The following is a 12,480-nucleotide window of genomic DNA, read 5'->3' as shown; positions in this document are numbered from 1 at the left end:
GTATTTGGTTTAGTTCTGTCTTATTTAGACAAAAAGGGGAGATGTAGGGATAAGTCCCGCCCCTTAGGGGGCGTGTTCGCCTCGGGCTAATGTCTGCCTATAAATTTGGCGAGCATGCTCCAAGCTGTCTCTTCTGCTCTCCTGGTCTCCGTGGGAACGGTGGTTCTGTAAGTCTATTTCTATATTAAAACTATATATATTTTTACAATCTGTCTGCATTCGTTTATGCCGCTACATAAACCTTCAGTAAGTGAACAAGGGTCTGGACTATGTGAGTTACTCAGAGAAGTCTTCATTTTGTTTGTTTGTTGTCTAGTACTTTATTAAAACACTGTTGTTTAGGGATTGTCCAAAACTGGGAACCCTAGAAGGATGTGTGCTGAGTGATAATCAACATATAATGGATCAGAATAAAAGTGAAGGCAGAGTGAGCAGAGACAAAATTCACAGGGCAGTTGGACTTCCTGAGGCTTCTGATGAGAAAAGAAAAAGTCACTAAGAGTGACACCTCATTGCCAAGAAGATGCCAGGACAATCTCATTCTTTTCTCCAAAACTTCTTTTTACTGTCATATATATCCTTTCAAAATAGACTTAATTTTATGAACAATTTTAGATTTAAGATGGAGAATTTCCATACACTCTGTGATTTACATGGCAACAGAACACATTCTTCCCAGAGCCATATTCTGATTCCTCTCTTTGTAGAGGCATACATATTTACCTGTTTTAGCTATTTCTGTAGTATGTCATGACTTTCAATTATATTCCCATATGCTAAATTATAATCTTATGGTTTAAATATTGTTAACCGGCTGTTTAGAATGGAAAAAGAGGATTGGGTACATTATCCATCATATTCTGTTCCTCGCCCCAGTCACCAATAAATAAATAAACCCACACATTTGAGGGAGTAGGCAGGAACCAGAGATCTCTGTGGGTTCAGGCATGAGGCTAGGACTGCTGAGGGAATAGGCCTGCGACAGGACCTCTGTGCTACACAACAGAAAAAAATAAAAGTAATAATGACATCTTGAATTTTGCCGGAAAATTGATGGAGCTAGAAAATATCATTTTGAGTGAGGCAACCCAGACCCAAAAAGACAATTATCATATTTACACACTCATAAGTGCTTTTTAAACATAAAGCAAAGAAAACCAAACTATATATCACAATCCCAGAGAACCTAGACAACAATGAGGACCCCAAGAGATATTTACATAGATCATACATATTTACATAAATACATAGATATTTACATAGCTGAGAAGTAGAAAAATAAAAGATCTCCTGAGTAAATTGGGAGCATGGGGATTTTGGGAGAGGGTTGACAGGGAGGGGAGAGACAGGGAGGGTAGCAGAGAAAAATGTAGAGCTCAATAATAATCGATAGAAAACCCACTCATTTGCAGGGTTGGTGAAGATCTTCTCCCAGTCAGTGGGATGCCTTTGTGTCTTAGCGAGAGTGTCCTTTGCTTTACAGAAGCTTCTCAGTGTCAGGAGATCCCATTATTCAATGAGGTCCTTAATGTCTGTGCTGCTGGGGTTATATGTAGGAAGTGGTCTCCTGTACCCATGTGTTGTAGAGTACTTCCCACTTTCTCTTCTATCAGGTACAGTTTGTTCGGACTTATATTGAGGTCTTTAATCCATTTGGACTTGAGTTTTGTGCATGGTGATAGATATGGATCTATTTTCATTCTTCTACAGGTTGACATCCAGTTTTGCCAGCACAATTTGTTGAAGATGCTCTCTTTTTTTCCATTGTATACTTTTAGCTCCTTTATCGAAAATCAGCAACTGAAAAAGGTCTGATTTCCAAAATATATAAAGATCTCAAGAAACTAGACCGTAAAAGGCTAGTCAACCCAATTATAAAATGGGGCAATGAGCTGAACAGAGAATTCTCAACAGAAGTTCAAATGGCCAAAAGACACTTAAGGTCATGCTCAATGTCCTTAGCCATCAGGGAAATGCAAATCAAGACAACTTTAAGATACCATCTTACACCTGTCAGAATGGCTAAAATAAAAAACACCAATGATAGCCTTTGCGGGAGAGGTTGTGGAGAAAGTGGTACACTCATCCATTGCTGGTGGGAATGCAAACTTGTGCAACCACTTTGGAAAGCAGTGTGGCGGTTTCTCAGGAAATGCGGGATCAACATACCCGTGGACCCAGCAATACCACTCTTGGGAATATACCCAAGACAGGCCTTATCATACAACAAAAATATATGCTCTACGATGTTCATAGCAGCATCGTTTGTGATAGCCAGAACCTGGAAAAAACCTAGATGCCCTCCAATAGAAGAATGGATGAAGAAAGTATGGAATATATACATATTAGAGTATTACTCAGCAGTAAAAAACAAGGGCTTCTTGAATTTTTCATGCAAATGGATGGAAATAGAAAACACTATCCTGAGTGAGGTAAGCCAGACCCAAAAAGAGGAACATGGGATGTACTCACTCATATATGGTTTCTAGCCATAAACCAAGGACATTGAGCCTATAATTAGTGATCCTAGAGAAGCTAAATAAGGAGAACCTAAAGAAAAACATATAGGCATCCTCCTGAATATTAACCTTCATTGGGCGATGAAAGGAGACAGAGACAGAGACCCACATTGGAGCACCGGACATAAAACTCAAGGTCCAAATCAGGAGCAGAAGGAGAGAGAGCACGAGCAAGGAACTCAGGACCGCAAGGGGTTCACCCACACATTGAGACAATTGGGATGTTCTACTGGGAACTCACCAAGGCCAGCTGGCCTTGGTCTGGAAAAGCCTGGGATAAAACAGGACTCTCTGAACATAGCAGACAATGAGGACTACTGAGAACTCAAGAACAATGGCAATGGGTTTCTGATCCTACTGCACACACTGGCTTTGTGGGAGCCTAGGCGGTTTGTATGCTCAATTTACTAGACCTGGATGGAGGTGGGGGTTCCTTGGACTTCCCACAGGACAGGGAACCCTGATTGCTTTTCAGGCTTGGGGGAGGGGGAGGGAAATGGGAGGCGGTGGCGGGGAAGAGACAGAAAGCTTTAATAAATAAATAAATTAAAAAAAAGATTTCAGAAAAAAAGAAAACCCACTCATTTATGAAAAATACTGTATTCAGTATTAGTGTTACTACAATGCTCAAGATAAAACCCTTGAAATCCATGAGTTACTTAATAATTTTGATTTGTCTTCTAATCTAATTTTTGAACTGAAATAAACCATAAAATGTTTTTGCCAACATGTGTATTGCATGGAACACTGAAATAATTTCTTGAACATAAAGGAAAATGATTAAATGGAAGATAAGAAAACTCCAAGATTTAAAAGATATTCCAGGAAAAGTAAAACAAAAGGAAACTTAAACTGAAATTAACTATTTAAACGTCAAAAATACACTAAGAGCATCTGATGGGATTTCTAATATACATAGAAAGCTAGTAGACGAGCTGTGTAAATTGAAAAACATGGAGGATGTATGGAGTTGAATATGATGTTATTAAATATGCCAGAAGTGATAACACAGCAGTTTAAGATGAGTGTGGATATCGATACCCCACATATATGTGAGTGTATATCTCAAAACCCACAAGGGCCACAGAAACAATAATACTAAAGATACCACACAGCTTGACTGTCAGAGAATCAAACTGGGTGATTTGTCCCTTCCAGGTAGTTTTCTCTTCTGTTCACACATTCCTATTTGTACTAGTATCCTGCTGTTTTTAATTTATGGCTGTGAAATATAACTTAAGATTGAGTATGATAATGTCTCCAGTATTATTCTTTCTGTTCAACATTTCCTTGGATATATGAGTCTTTGTGTTTCCATGTAAATTTTATGGTTACTTTTTATATTTCTATGAAGAATATTATGGTGTTTTTATTGGGATTGCATGGAATCCATACATTCTTTTTGGTTGAATGATTTACAATGTTAATTCTACCAATCCATATGCATAGGATTTTTTTCATCTTCTTCTGTCTTTTTCAATTTCTTTCCTTAGAATATTAACCTTGTATTTATATGCTTTTAATGGTTAGATTTGCTGCAAGGGGTTTTGTTTGCAAGACTATTGTGAAAGGAATTGTTACCTTAATTTCTTTCTTGTGTATTTGTCAATAGTATATAGGAAGGCTACTAACTTTTGTATGTTAACTTTGTTTCCTTCCACTTTAACAATAGTGTTTATTACCATAAGTTTCAGAATACTTAGTGTCTCTTACATATAGAATCATATCGTTTGAAAATAAGAATAGTTGACTTCTTTTTCTATTTGTATTCCCTTTATTTTCTTAACATATATTATTGCTGTATATAAGACTTTTGAACAGGAGTGGAGACAGTGCCAGTCATATCTTATTCCTGATTTTAATGGAATTGTTTCAAGATTTCCTACATGTTGAATAATGTTGGCCATGGCTTTTCCATATATAACCTTTATTATATGGTGTTATATTTCATTCAACTGTACCTTCTATCACAAATGAACACTACGTTTTTCCCAAAGACGTCCCTGCCTCTATTGAGATGATGGTGAGATTTGAACCATCACTTTTTCTTTATGTAAATCCAGGCTGATCATGGTTAATGATTTTTTTTTGATATGTTCCAATATTTGGGCTGTAAGTAATTTTTGAGAATTTTGCATCTATGTGAATTAGGAATATTGATCAGTTTTCTCGTGTCTTTAACTGGTTTAGGTATTGCAATAACATTTGCTTCATATTTCTCTATTTGGGTACAAAAGACATTCACAGAATACCAATCTTGGCATATTCTCTCTCATATATAGAATATAGCCAATAATAAAATATGTAAATAACTGTACAAATATGTAAAATATAAGAAAAAGAAAACAGAAAAAGAAAGACTGAAAACATGGGAATGAAGAAAGACTGAATACAAGTAATGAACATAAGCTATGAAATATCATATAAAGGTAAATTTTTCTAGCTCAGATTTTGTCTTGGATTTTAGTTTTAGTTTTTGTTGGTAGGTAAATATGCACATTATATGTATATGTCTGTATGTATGCAGAATGCACACATACATATATATTTGAGAAAAAATATTATTTTTCTTACTGTTCCATTACTAATACCTTTCTGTACTGTCTAGTGGGAACTCTCATTCTATTTTGTCAGTGGAAGTTACCCTAGCTCATGAAAAAGTCAATAAATTTGTAACATAATTGATTACTACATTGAAGGCCAATGCAGGAAAAAACTTAACTAACTCACATTTTGCAGTTTATGTTACTAGCAGCCTTATAGCTAGAACACTAGCATAAAAACAAAGTAGAAGGCCTCACTCAAAAGAAGTCATCCTCATTCATTCAATTTCTCTGTCTGTTCCATTGATTGTAGATGAGAATTTGTAGTAAAATGGTACAGCCATGACATCAAATTTCTGGATAACTTGAAATAGATAACTTAAAATACAACTTTATTTCCTATCACAACCTCAGATTCAGCAAATAAAAGTAAATTCATCATAGTGTTGGGATCACAAGTGTGACCAAACACTCTCTGGACTAAAAATTCAACAAGTTGACAAGATGGCAAAAGTGGTGATGGAACCTGTTGGAAGCTGTGAATCCCCAGATCCTGAAATTCTTGTAAGCAACTTGTTTTCATCTGATCTGAATAGCCTTCACCTGCTCTAAGCATGAGATCATCAGGAGTTCCTCATATCAGTGGAGTGGTTTCTGGTGGGTTTGCCTGGGCATGGCTTTCATTTAAGGATCTCTCTATAAGCAGCTCTGGTATACAATAAAGGGGTCATTCCTGTTTCAAGGATTTTGGCATCAAGGATGACCTGTGTCTCCTGTCTGTGAGTCTTTGTGTGTTTCAATCTCCAGCTCTTGCCTGATACACTTTATGGTAGCACATAGAGCATAGACAAACATGGTGCACTACAGAAAACAATACTGTATGTGTTTCCAGCTAATTCTTTAAAAGTTTCCCCATAAACACAGAAAAGAGTAAACCAATTTCCCCAAAGGTTTCAAGATTAGAAATTCAAAGTATCCTAAGTTGTTTCCCACAGATAAATTTATGGCATCTGTGTGGCTGCATTTCTCGGGAGTCTTTGCCTGCTAGTACAAGTTACCTGTATTCCTTGACTGGTGGTCTCTTCCTTAACACCAACAGCACAATTATCTGAAGATCTCATTGTAACATGAAGGGTCTGCTCATTGGGGTTTCTGTCCCACCTGGTACCCCACAGCGGGCAAGCCCCAAAGAAAATCACACAGAGATCTCTATAAGTTATAAAGCTGATTTTCCCATTAGGTCAGGCTACTTATTAGCTCTTGTAGCTTATATTAACCCATTATTCTGATCTATTTTTGCCATATGGCTTGGTACCTTTTTCAGCTGGCAGGTCACCTCCTGCTTCCTTGGTGGTCTGCACAAGACTGGGAGAAATCAGCTTCTTCCCACAATTCTCCTGTTCTCATTGCATCACCTCTACTTCCTATCTGGTTTTCCTGCCTATACTTCCTGCCTGGCCAATCAGTGTTTATTTAAAACATGATCGAAAGAATACAGACAGCTATTGTCTGTAAGGTCCTTAGCTCAGGAACAGTTCCCTGCTCCTGCACTAGGGCCATCCTCCCAGAGGGGTGAGTGTCTGCCTTCTGGGCAGGCCTAAAGGTCCCTGCAAGGGAGTGCAGGCACCTTCAGCCTGTGCTGCAAGGTCTGCTGTGTTCTACTTAACCCCACCCTGCCCCCACGTTTTTCCTTTAGTCTGCAGTGCCCTTGGGATACCAGGCATCCCTGTTTCAGTGCTGAGGAGTTCCATCTGGATGGGTGAGTGTGTGCTATCCTGGGGCGGCCTGTTCCGGAGGACAGCACAGCCCCCCCCCCCCCCCCCGCTCCTGCTGCAGGGATGTCTTTGTTAAACATGACCCTGCCTCCCCCAAGCCTGCCCTAATGTCTGCAAGGTTTTTGGCTCAGGAACAGTTTCCTGCTCCTTCACTAAGTCTACCCATCCAGAGGGGTGAGTGTCTGCCTCCCAGGCAGGCCTGAAGACCCCCACAAGGGAGTGTGGGAACCTTCAGCTTGTGCTGCAGGGTTGCTGTGTTCTACTTGACCCACGTTCACCCTTTTGTCCATTGTGCCCTTAAGATACCAGTCATCCCTCTTTCAGTGCTGAGGAGTTCCATAGAGGTTAAAATAATGTCATGTAAAAATGGAAAATACACAGTGAATCTTGATACTGTATGCTATTATGCTCTCTTTAAATTGTTTTGATGCTGAGTAAGGAGCAACAGCTGCTAAAAGATATTTGCTTATAAATGTTGTAGAATTAATCCAAGATAGGTATTTTGAAAATACGTTGACTTCAAAATTGAAGACAAAATGTATGTTACTTTAGAGAAGAGATTTTGCTTTTGTTTCCACAGAAAATGAGAGGCTGTGTTAAGAAAAATCCAGTTTGATAAAGAAAGACCACCTGAGAAATCTCCAGCAGGAATAGATGGCCCACATGTCTGAGTTCTTCATCCAGAACAGGTTCAAGACTGCTGCCTGAGATGATCAAGACTCACAGGATAATTCAGTCAAGACTTGATAATAACTCTAAATTTTCTTTAGGTCCTGATAAGATTCTCAGCACCCCCAACCAGCTGGAAATAGCCTGGACTACTACACCCACAGTCCCCAAAAATGGACTATGGATATTTTCCTTTTTTTTTTTTTTTAGAAGAAGGGGAAGTGGTGCTGGATAATTCTCTGTATTCTGTCAATCATGTCTTAAATAAACACTGTTTGGCCAGGCAGAAAGTATAGGCAGGAAAACCAGACAGGCAGTAGAGGTGATACAATGAGAACAGGAGAATTCTGGGAAGGATGAAGCTGATTCCTCCCACTCCTGCTCCAATCACTGAGGAAGCAAGATGTAACATGCTGGCTGAGAAAGGTACTGAGCCATGTGGCTAGCATAGATAAGAACAATGTGTTAATATAAGCTATAAGAGCTAATAGGAAGACTGAGCTAATCGGCCAATCCGTGTATAACCTAATGTAGACTCTGTGTGATTTTCTTTGGGGCTTGCTGGCTGTGGGGTACCAGGCAGGATGGAAACCCCAACAAGCCAGCCCTCATGCAACACTTACCTAGTTACTAGCTTTCATGGTATCAGAAGGTGCCAGGAAAGCCTTCAGAGGAGAGAAGCAATCAAAAGTCCTGCATAGTAATAATACTAATGTGTCACAACAACAACTATGATGGCAGGAGAACTCCAAGGGTGCAATAGTGACAAGCCTACCTTCAGTTAACAAATAGTTCTAAAACTGAATTTAAGACTTTCTCAAAATGAGGAAAGTCATACTTGGTAATAAAAAACCAGGGTTAATAAAGTCATGAGTCTTGAAGAAGAACCTACAATCAGCACTTTACTAAAACAGCATAATCCCTTAACTACATTTTAAATATACAGTGGAATATTATTTTTATTTTAATAAATGAATCTTGCCTGAAAACCAGAGGCAAAGCTGAAGACCCTAGAGGTCAGGTAACAATGACACACACCTTTAATCCTAGGATTTGGGAGACAGAGTCAAATGGATCTTTGTGAGTGCAAGGTCACCCTGAGCTTCACAAGACAATGCAGAAATAAATCTAAGTGGTGTTGTCTCACACCTTTAATCCCAGTACTAGGGAGTCACACACCTTTAATCCCAACATTAGAGGAAATATAAGAGAGGTTAGACTGCTTACTTTGACATCAACCAGCCATGGTAGAAGTAAGATTTCTCTAGTGGCTTGTTTGCCTTGCTTTTCTGGTTTTAACTGTAAACTCCAATTTCTGTTTTTGGGGTTTTAGTATTTGTACTACATAAATATTTGTAATTACAATCATAGATAAGTATAGCCCTCAGCCCTCATCAAGGAAACTACTTTTGTAACATATACATGCTATTATAGAAAACTATAACCAATCATAATACAAAGTGACATAGCCCAGTCCAAAAAAAATACATCTACAATATAATTCCCATACCTAAGGCCCTAGTAACATTACAAAAGAACGGGGTGAAAGATTGTAATGCAGGAAGGAACAGGGAATTTTCTGTAAGACTGTATCTCCTAGAACTATCTAAAGCTACATTCGTAAGATCTCACCAACATGACTGTCCAACATAAACTAAACAAAAAAAATAACAATAAGGATGCCAAAATGTACAGAGAAAAAAACCTAGAAGGCACCTTATACAAAGAACTATGAGCAACTATGGAATTCTGAAAGCTGGAGAAATCATCTTTTCCAAGGAGAAACATACTAATTGGTTGTGGACATCCATAAAAACACACATATAAGTAACATTCTGATTGAACAGGTTATACTTACATATTTAGAAATATATGTGCATGTGTGTTTATATGTGTTCATACATACATTTATGTAACATAATTAATGATAAAAGAGACCATGAATTAGAAAGGAGCAAGCAAGATTATATTTGAGGGTTTGCAGAGAGGGAGAAAAGAGAAAAATGATGTAAATATATTATAATGTAAAAAAATGAAAAGAAATCATTAAAAATATGAAAAACACTAAAGATTTGAAGAATTACCAAGAAGATATTCCAGAAATAAGTGTACAACAATCAAAATAAAGATAGTAATTAAAATACTTGACTATAAACTGAACCAAAAGGAAGAGATTTATTTGTTTTGTTATGCTGAGTGTTGAATGTAGAGACTCACACATAGTAGGCAAGTACTCTGCCACTGAACTCTATGACTACCACATTTATCCTTATTGTTTTATAAAAAATTATACAATATATTCTTATCATTCTTTCCATTCCTGCAAATCTTCCCAGATACTCCCCCATATCTTTATGTCCATCTTATTTCTTTCTCTGTCTGTCTGTCTCTTTCCTCTCTCTTCTTTAGAAAGCAAACAAATAAAATAAAACCCACAGGAACAGATACACATAAGCACTCAAACACATTCACACATACCCCACAAAAAATAGCAAACCATATTATACAGGCAAAAGATCAAGACAAAAATTTCCAACACAGAAATATGAAACAAAATGTCTACAAAATTTTCAAATTCATTTTGTGTTGGCCATCTAGTGCTGGGCATAGAACCTTTCTTAAATAGGATACTATATCCAGTGAGACTCCACTAGAGAAAACTAATTTTTCTTTTGCAAGCAAATATCACATTGTAAATAACTTCATGGTTGGGTTTGGAATTGATGTCCCACTCTTGGCACTGAGACACCATCTGACCTATTCAGATCCTGTTCATGCTGCCGCATGTCTGAACATATGTGCATTAGTCCTCTTGTGTCTAGAAGGAATTATTTTCACAAAATTATCCTTAATTTCTGGGTCTTACAGTATTACTTCCTCCACTTCTGCATAGCTCCCTGAGACCTAATGGAGTTCTGATGACCATATATCATTTAGGACTCCAAAATCTCTTATTATCTACATGTCGCATCTCTGTGCTAGTTTCCATCTACTGCAAGAGAAATCTTACTTGGTGATAACTAAGTAAGACATTATATAAGTATAAGATACTGCACGAGTTAACCTGACAGGTCCCACTATGGGTGGGGTACCATTCAGGAAACAGAATATGCCATGCAAAGAGAACTTGGAGAACATGGATTTTTATTGAGGAAAAGGGTATTGGGAGTGTAGGGAGAGGAAGGGAGAGATACAGAGACAGAGAGAGTGTTGAAAGAGGCCTCTAGTTGGTCCCCAACTGCTCAGCCCCAAATAACCACACAGAAACTTTATTAATTAAATTGCTGCTTAGCCCATTAGCTCTAACTTCTTATTGGTTAGCTCTTTCATATTAATTTAACACATTTCTATTAATTTGTGCATTTCCAAGTGGCTATGGCTTACTGAGAAAAATTTCAGCATCTGTCTCTGCTGGGGGCTATATGGCTTCTCTCTAACTCTGCCCTTCTTTCTTTCCACATTCAGTTTAGTTTCTCCCACCTACTTAAGTTCTGCCTTATCAACAGGTCAAGGCAGTTTCTTTATTCACCAACAGTATTCACAACATATAGAGGGGAATCCCATATCACCTCTCCTTTTCTGTTTAAATAAAACTAAAGGCTTTATCTTTAACATAGTAAAATTACATATAACAAAACAGGTATCAAGCAACAATTACAATATTTATATCAACTCTATCTTTCATCATAACTAGGGAAACTATAACTATTTTTCAAATCTGTCAAAGACTCCAGAAAGATATAATATTATCTAAGTTAACAGAAGCACATTGTAAGCAACTTCCAAAACTCTAGAATTGACAGAGACTTCTTGCTGCCTAGACAGTCACCCAAAGTTCTTCTGTATTGTTGGGGCATCCATATTCAGCCTACAGGACCATAGTACCCAGCAGACTTTTCCATGAAGCAGGAAATTTCAAAAGACAGTTCTGCCTATATTGGCAGTTTGTCAGTCATTTTCTTCTGTGTCCTACAGAATATCTCGCAGACTCGTTCATGAAGCAGGAGCACTGAAGGGTCATCTCACCTTTAGGCAACTACAGCAGTCATTTCTCCGTGGGTCCTGCATGTACAGTTCACACAGCATACCATCAAGCAGTCCAGACAGGAGCAGTTTCTTGCCCAACTGGCTAAGAAACTCCATAAACAACCTCTTCGATGTCCAACTTCCTCATGAAATAATTGGTGCTGTCAGGAGCAGATGTGTCATTGTCATGAAAAGTTCTAAGTTCTTAAACATTTTAAATGCCATATTCTGTAGATGTTGAAAGCTTTGAAGAATGACTATTCATCTGAAATACCTCTCTGTACATCTAGAAAATATAATTAACATGACTACAAGCTTGATTATTATAGATGATTATCTATTAACCTATATATCTTAATTATACATTACATTTTGAAATGAGCTGCACAAACACAATACCTTAATCAAGACTTGCCAAAACTGCTTCTTGCTGATTTGTGGGCATTAAAATCTTGGGAAACCTGAGAAATCTGGGATGTTGTCCACATCCTGGGGTAGTTGGTTGCTTCACTGCTGTCCAGGCTGTGGAACTTTTTAATGTCTATTGGACCTGGAGAGGTGTTGGCAGAGCAAAGAACAAGGTTAAGTTTAGGAAGAAAAAATTTCTTTAGGTTCTGGTGATTGAAGGGGAGGGTGTCAGGACCAGGGAAAGGTGAGAAGAATTGGGCTCTTCGATTCTGGTAATTGAAGGAAGGATTCATCTGATCTGTTTAAGGTGAAGTTTCCAGTTCAACTCCCTGGAACTGAAAAGAATTCTTTGAGTTTGTGAAAATATAAGTTTAAGACATATATATTGCATAAATGGCAGTATATTTATACCAGAAATGACTATGACAGGTATTTTTGTATAATGAAAAGTAATTTTTAGATAGGAAATGACCAAAGAGAATTTAAAATTTTGATCTTTCAATATAGTAGTAGTAGTACTCTGTCAGATCTAGATTAAAA

This window comes from Microtus oregoni, unplaced genomic scaffold, assembly GCF_018167655.1.
Source record: "Microtus oregoni isolate MIOR12 unplaced genomic scaffold, Mior012 000056F_ref0000123, whole genome shotgun sequence".
In the NCBI taxonomy this organism is placed as follows: domain Eukaryota; kingdom Metazoa; phylum Chordata; class Mammalia; order Rodentia; family Cricetidae; genus Microtus; species Microtus oregoni.
This window is presented reverse-complemented; position numbering follows the sequence as displayed.